The 6,274-nt window shown below is 42.0% G+C and overlaps 1 protein-coding gene across 1 annotated transcript in view; it reads right to left on the bottom strand.

Annotated features, from left to right (window-relative positions):
* LOC118428109 (collagen triple helix repeat-containing protein 1-like) overlaps window positions 1-6,274 on the bottom strand; it is a 13,644-nt gene that overhangs the window by 903 nt on the left and 6,467 nt on the right. The gene's annotated exons all lie outside the window — the stretch shown is intronic.

Below are 6,274 nucleotides of genomic sequence, written 5' to 3'. Positions count from 1 at the left end.
CACATATAAGAAGAGGAAGACATGTGAATTTGGCGAATGGTTTGCTCGCAGTGTTTGGGTTTGATATGGTGGCTGGCCTCACATGTGAATTTGGCGAACTTTGTGCTCGTAGTCTTTGGGTTTGATATATGGTGGCCACAGAAACACAAAGAAGTAGTAGTAGTAGTAGTAGGCATCCTTCCATCTTTGCAGATAATGGAAGTGTTTTTGGTTGATAGGGTGGCCACAGAAAAAAAAGAAGAAGAAAAAGAAGAAGAAAAAGAAGACATGTGAATTTGACGAATTTGTGCTCGTAATCTTTTGGTTGGACATGGTAACCACAGAAACGCAAAGAAGAAGGAGAAAACTTGTGATTTTGGCGAATTCAGAAGTTCGGGCTCACAGTTTTCATGTCAAACTTGTTGGGGATATTGGAGAAGGGTTTAGGCACAATTTTATTGGCGCAGATTGTTTTTGATTTTGGAAAATGCAGTGCTCGCGCCGTTATGATTTGGCATGTGTTTTCGGCAGTTCGACTTCGCATCTTTTACGTTAAACTTGATTTGGATATTGGCCAAGGGTTTGATTGAAAATTTCATGGTGCAGATTGTCGTGTGAATTTGGCGAAGGGTGTGCTCGCAGTGTTATGAATGATTGCAACCTTTAGTTGCATTTTTTGTCGCGCTGGGCTAAGTAAGTCGTATCACCTGGCAACATCCATATACTGGTAACGTTGGTAACTTATTCATTTATTTTTTTTTTGTGTGTGCATTTTTGCGTTTAATCTATACTCTAGCACATGAGGATCCATCCTCTCAGTCTTGCTACGGGCACCGGGGTTACTAAAAACCCTTTACGTTGGTATGCCCCTAACCAGGGGTTGGTGTTCCGTCCCCGGGCTGACCTTGGTTGGATTACGATGTGTCGTTTCTAGTAGTAACGTTAGTCCGGTTAAGCTGCATTGTCATTTTCGTTTGTTTTCTCGTTGGTCGTGCAGACCTACCTGGTGACAAGTCTCTTCTGTGTTTGGGAGTTTTTAGGGATGTTAAGTTGAATGTTTGGCAGCTCAATCGTAAAGGTCAGTCTTGGGACGACTCCAACCTTTGCTCTAATTCGTGCAGGAGGTCGATTAAATATACTTTAAGTTGGATAGAATCTTTGCTGTCAGAGAGTAGACAAAGAGTTTGTGTTGATGAAAAAACATCAGAATGTGTCCACACTATGAAATACACAGTGATAAGCTGGGAAAAGGACACCCCGAGATAGTCAATGTACCGCAATGTTACTTGTACCCTAATGGAGTTTACGCAGCAGGAAAAGCACTTGGGCATCACCATTGACAGGGAACTGAGTTTCAGTAAGCACATATCTAACATATGTATTAAGACAAATCAGATTGCAGGACTCATTGGAGAACATTTTGCATTTATAGACAAGGTGGTGTTCTTTCTCCTATATAAGTCACTGGTATTCAACTAGTCAAGAGTACGAGGCTCCAACATGGTCATCCTATACATGGAAGCAGGTCCTGGAACTTGAAAAGATCCGAAAGAGAACAACTAAGAGAGTCCTCGGCCCTAGTAGTTTAACCGTTGAAGAGAGTTTGAAGGCTCTGAAATCACCAACATTGGTCTTTAGGAGAATCAGAGGAGATCTCATAAACACTATTGTCATTTTGAGCTAATTACGAACACTCGAACAACACTGTCTCCGGATTAAGAAAAAAGCGCTGATCGAGAAGTCATAGAAGGACACGCTTCTTCTGTATCAGGGTTATCTCGTGGTGGAATAAGCTACCAAAATCTGTGGTGACATCTCCAAGCGTAAACTGTTTTGAAGAGAGTCTGGATAACCACTTGAGGCAACACAGGGCGCACTGTATCTTAAAAGCCCTGAATAATCTGCAGTTATCAGGGATGACAGTGTTCTGAGAATGAGTGAGTGGCCTAAATCGGAACAGGGGTTCCCACCTTTGCCAGAAGAATTCTATTCTACTCTAATAAATTGTTGGGGTTTCAGTCAAACAGGTGCCAGGTAACAGTCGTAGGTGGCACTGCTAGTGATTGTCTTTCATTGCAGACGGCGTCCTACAAGGGGCCGTGCTCGGACTTTTATATTTCTTATTGTACATAGATGCCATGCCAAACTACTTAACCCAAGGTCAGATAGTACTCTTCAAAGTCGCGATCGGTTACAAGAAATGTTGTTTTGAATGCTGATTGCAACAGTACTGAGAGGTGGCTGGATGGGAACAGACTGACAACTAATGTACCTAGATACGAGTCAAGATACAGAAGTTTTGAATTTTGTGTTTTCTGCTAGATATCAGGTAGTGGTTTCATCTTTTAATGAATGAATGATTGTAGTCATTTATTGTACATTGTTGGTTAAACAAGCCAAGTACAGGTCGCAACAAGACATAACATGGATTGGTATACTATAATAGTATCACAAATCTAGTCTACACAGAAGTTCGGCTTCTTCTCGCGTCTTGGTAATTGTGAAACTGTAGGACTGTATTGGTTTAGCTATGGTTGGTTTGTAAAAGCATATGAGGATTATAAACTTGTCAGTGCTATTCATGTGTCTAAAGTGAGGGAAGCTACTTTCTAGATAAAAAGATAGCGCATTTCTATCTTGTCATACATATCACAATCAACAGTGAAGTGCACGTCATCTTCTACCATGTTTGAAGTACAAAAATGGACAGACTCTTAAATGAATCATTGCAGGTCCCTACGGTCAAACTCGCATCCGGCCGTAGAAAAAAAAAAAAAAACTCTTCTTACATAAGTGCATTTGTTTGGAGGGAATTGCAAGCTGTGGTTAGTGTGGCCACAACTCACCACTCATTTAAAGAAACTTCTGAATCCGACTTTTAACCCTTAGGCCCTGTTTTACGATTTGGTGCGGATAACAACTGTGAGAAGTGGTATGATTGTGTTTCTTGCAGGGTGGACTTGTTTTGGTTAGTTATACTAGTTTACAAATATTTGTATTGTGTTTAAACTCTATATGTGTGTACTCAGGGTCTCCCTGGTAAGCAGTGTTTATCCTCCCTGATTATGAATACAAATATAGATAAGTTGATTCAGTGTTTGAGGAGCGCCTGCCGTTGCAGGTTCAGGTGTTTAGAATCTTTGGGACACTTAAGGTATGGAATCAGACGTTTGGTTATGAGTATCATCCGAATCTAGGGAGAATGGTCCTGGGAGCGCTTGGCCCTAAGGAGGAAGAAGAAATCTTCGTTCTCGTTTTTTACTGTCATTGGCATTTACTAAAGAAGCTAAGTCTCTGTGTGAAACGGTGCATGTTACGGTAGGTTTACCGGCATCGGTTGAAGTTAAGCTGAGCAAGGGGAAGTAAGAGGAATTCCTTGGCTGTGCAGTTTTTGAGAACCCCTTCAGGCTTTAGAAGCGGGATGGGTGCGTGGTATTGGAGTTGCAACTCTAATCGATCTTTGGCAAAGCAGTGCAAAAAACATTTTCGGGTCTGTCTTAGTTCTCCATAATAATTTTAAGGTGACCATTTGTGTATTCGTGGCCTCGTCCTTCCTCTCAATCCTGTTTCGAACTTCGCCGGGTTACTAACAACCCTCTACTTACGTAGGCCCTTAACCAAGGGTTGAGGTTCGTCTCAGGGCTGACCTTGGTTGGCTCGAGTGTTGTCGCTGTTAATGGTTACAGTTTTCAAGAGAGTTAGGGTTTCCTCTCTTGCTATCTAGCAGTTCGGTGAGCGGAAACTTGCTAGACGCGATTGGTTTTTTCCTGACTGGGAATATCAAGATCCGTTCGACCCTGAGTCGGCGGCGCAGCGGGCGCAACAGCGACAACTCCGATTTGTCGACTTCCGAGGTCAGCCGTGGGATGATTCCAACCCTAATACTCCAGGTGTGCAGGATATCGCGTCGGGGTCTGTGCAAGCGAGTACAGCTATGGTCAAGTTTACAGACCCTAATTCTTTTATAGCAGGCCATTTAGGCCTTCATACTGCGGAGTGGAAATTGATTTTGGCCGACCATCCAGATAAGGATATGCTCTTAGAGTGGGTGAATAAAGGGGTAGAAGTTCTTTACTCCATTTAAAGGCAAGTTTCAGGGAAATCGAATTAAGGTAGACTTTCCTGAGCCGCAAGTGTTTGTTAACAACGTGTATTGTAAATCCTTTGTAAAGTTTATTGCTTCCTTTCCATTATTGGATAGGCTGGAAACGGGCGCAATCTAAATTTTGGGGGAAGGTAGGTGAAGGCGCACCACCCTACCTAATATTGCTCTTAACGGTGGATTCGGCTAAGCCTCGTTTGTGTTGTGATCAGTGATATCTGAATTTATTCATTATAACTTATAAATATAAGGATTGCCCGTTTGTCTTAGACAAGTTGGTCGACGTTACCAAGTATATTAGGCCAAACACGTTTCAAACGAAGTGCGATGATAAGTCGAGCTACGACCACATCTCGATACATCCAGAATCTAGGACGCTGCTTGGTTTTCAGTGGGTGGGCTTCTGGTTTGTTTGTAATAATCTTCCTTCTGGGTTCAAATCGTCGGCCATGATTTATAACACGTTAGGTTTGGCCGCGACAAGGAGAGTACTGTCAGTAACAAGATCAAACGCAGCGCTAAATTTGTATATTCAACTCCAACAAGCTCCCCTCTTTCCATGACTGACAGCCAGTCATCTCTCATATTAACCAAGGCAGATGTGGTCGAGCGATTAGGATGGTAAGCGGGTTATGCAGTTGACACAATATTGTTAAAGTTTGAATAGCGCAAAATCATGAACAACTCTTTCGAACACTTTGCTCGCACCTCAACACTGAAAGTAGGCTGGTTGGCCGGCTGTTTTTTCCAGTCAGTCGCGTTCTGGAATTCTTAGGGAGGGGGCGTACTTTTGTGTCTCTCCATTGACTGGGGAAAAGGCCGGGGATTAGTGACTGATTGACAATGGGGTGCACAGGTGCGGCTATATACAAATATGGCAATCTCATTAATCTGTTTTCCATATGGTCCACAGCGCATGATGCTGGTATAGCTATTTCAGTCAGCAGCCCCAGAATGCCATCTCTACTAATTGTCTTGAATTAATTTCAGACGGCATTCTTAATGTGACATAATTGAATGAAGAATTTTATGGCACATTTTTGCCCCACTGGGCTAAGTAACGGTTATATATATGCAGCAATGGAAACAATCACACACGTCTACATATGCAGATATGCATCTTATCTATTCTAGTACTTTCGATTTCCTCTTGCTTCTTGGTAATTGCATAAATGTAGCTAGCTGTATGGTTAGTTAGAGTTGGTTTATCAAAAACTGTCAGGAATAAAATTTCTCCTTGCCGTTCAAGTGTCTGAAGTGGGGATATTTACTTGACACATAGTCAAATAGGATGCTCCTATTACTATCATACAAAGGACATTCTACAGTAAATTGTACTTCATCTTCTACTTTACCTAAACTAAAAAATGGCAGATTCTTTGCTCTAGAGGAGTGTGGTTATTTCTTCCTGATTCGATTCGTAATTTGTGACGACTGATTCTTAGTTTTGTGATGGTAGATCCGTGGCATACATTGGTAATCTTAAGATATTCTTCTTCGTTATAAGATTGTTTATTTTTCGTAGTCGCAGCTCTTTTATTGTTGTGGATTTCAGATAGAAAGGTCGGGAAATAAATATCCTTTAAGCCCTGATAGATTAGTGAAATAATTTGAAGTGTACTTGAGCTCGAGACTCTTGACTTGGCGTTTTTGCCAGACGAAAGCATAGCCACATTTTCTCCAGAGAGTTGCGTACACCAGAAGCCCAACATTTAGCACCAGATGCTTCTAAATCCATTTGGCACAAGAGAGCTTCTGCTTGAAGGTTGTCAGCTGGCACGTTCTTACAAAGTCGAATGAAATACTTGATGGTATTTAGGGAGGCCTCCAGATATATTATGGTAATCAATTCAGTTCAGTCACAGTTGGATTTGGAAGATCAATATCTGTTCTGTAAGTTTTGTTTTTGTCAATATAATACTAGTTGTGGGTAAAGTAATTGGCAATGTCAGATGGTTTGGTATGGAATTTTGCCATCAACTTCCACTCAGGATGGGGATTGGGTATTACAGCGACCCGGTGACTGCAAAAACTGCAAGAGAAGATCCATATGACAGGCAGGTTATCACCCCGGACAGACAGTGCCCGTGTTCGTAGGAAAATTGACTTCATAACGACTTTTCGTTGGGATTGTAAGCAGAATTGTTCGGTATGGGTTCTCCGGGACAGAAGTCCCGTCAGTGCGTGGGCAAA

Source organism: Branchiostoma floridae, chromosome 12 (genome assembly GCF_000003815.2).
Source record: "Branchiostoma floridae strain S238N-H82 chromosome 12, Bfl_VNyyK, whole genome shotgun sequence".
Taxonomy (NCBI): Eukaryota; Metazoa; Chordata; class Leptocardii; order Amphioxiformes; family Branchiostomatidae; genus Branchiostoma; species Branchiostoma floridae.
The sequence above is the reverse complement of the archived record's forward strand: the minus strand, read 5'-3'. Positions and strand labels throughout refer to the sequence as shown.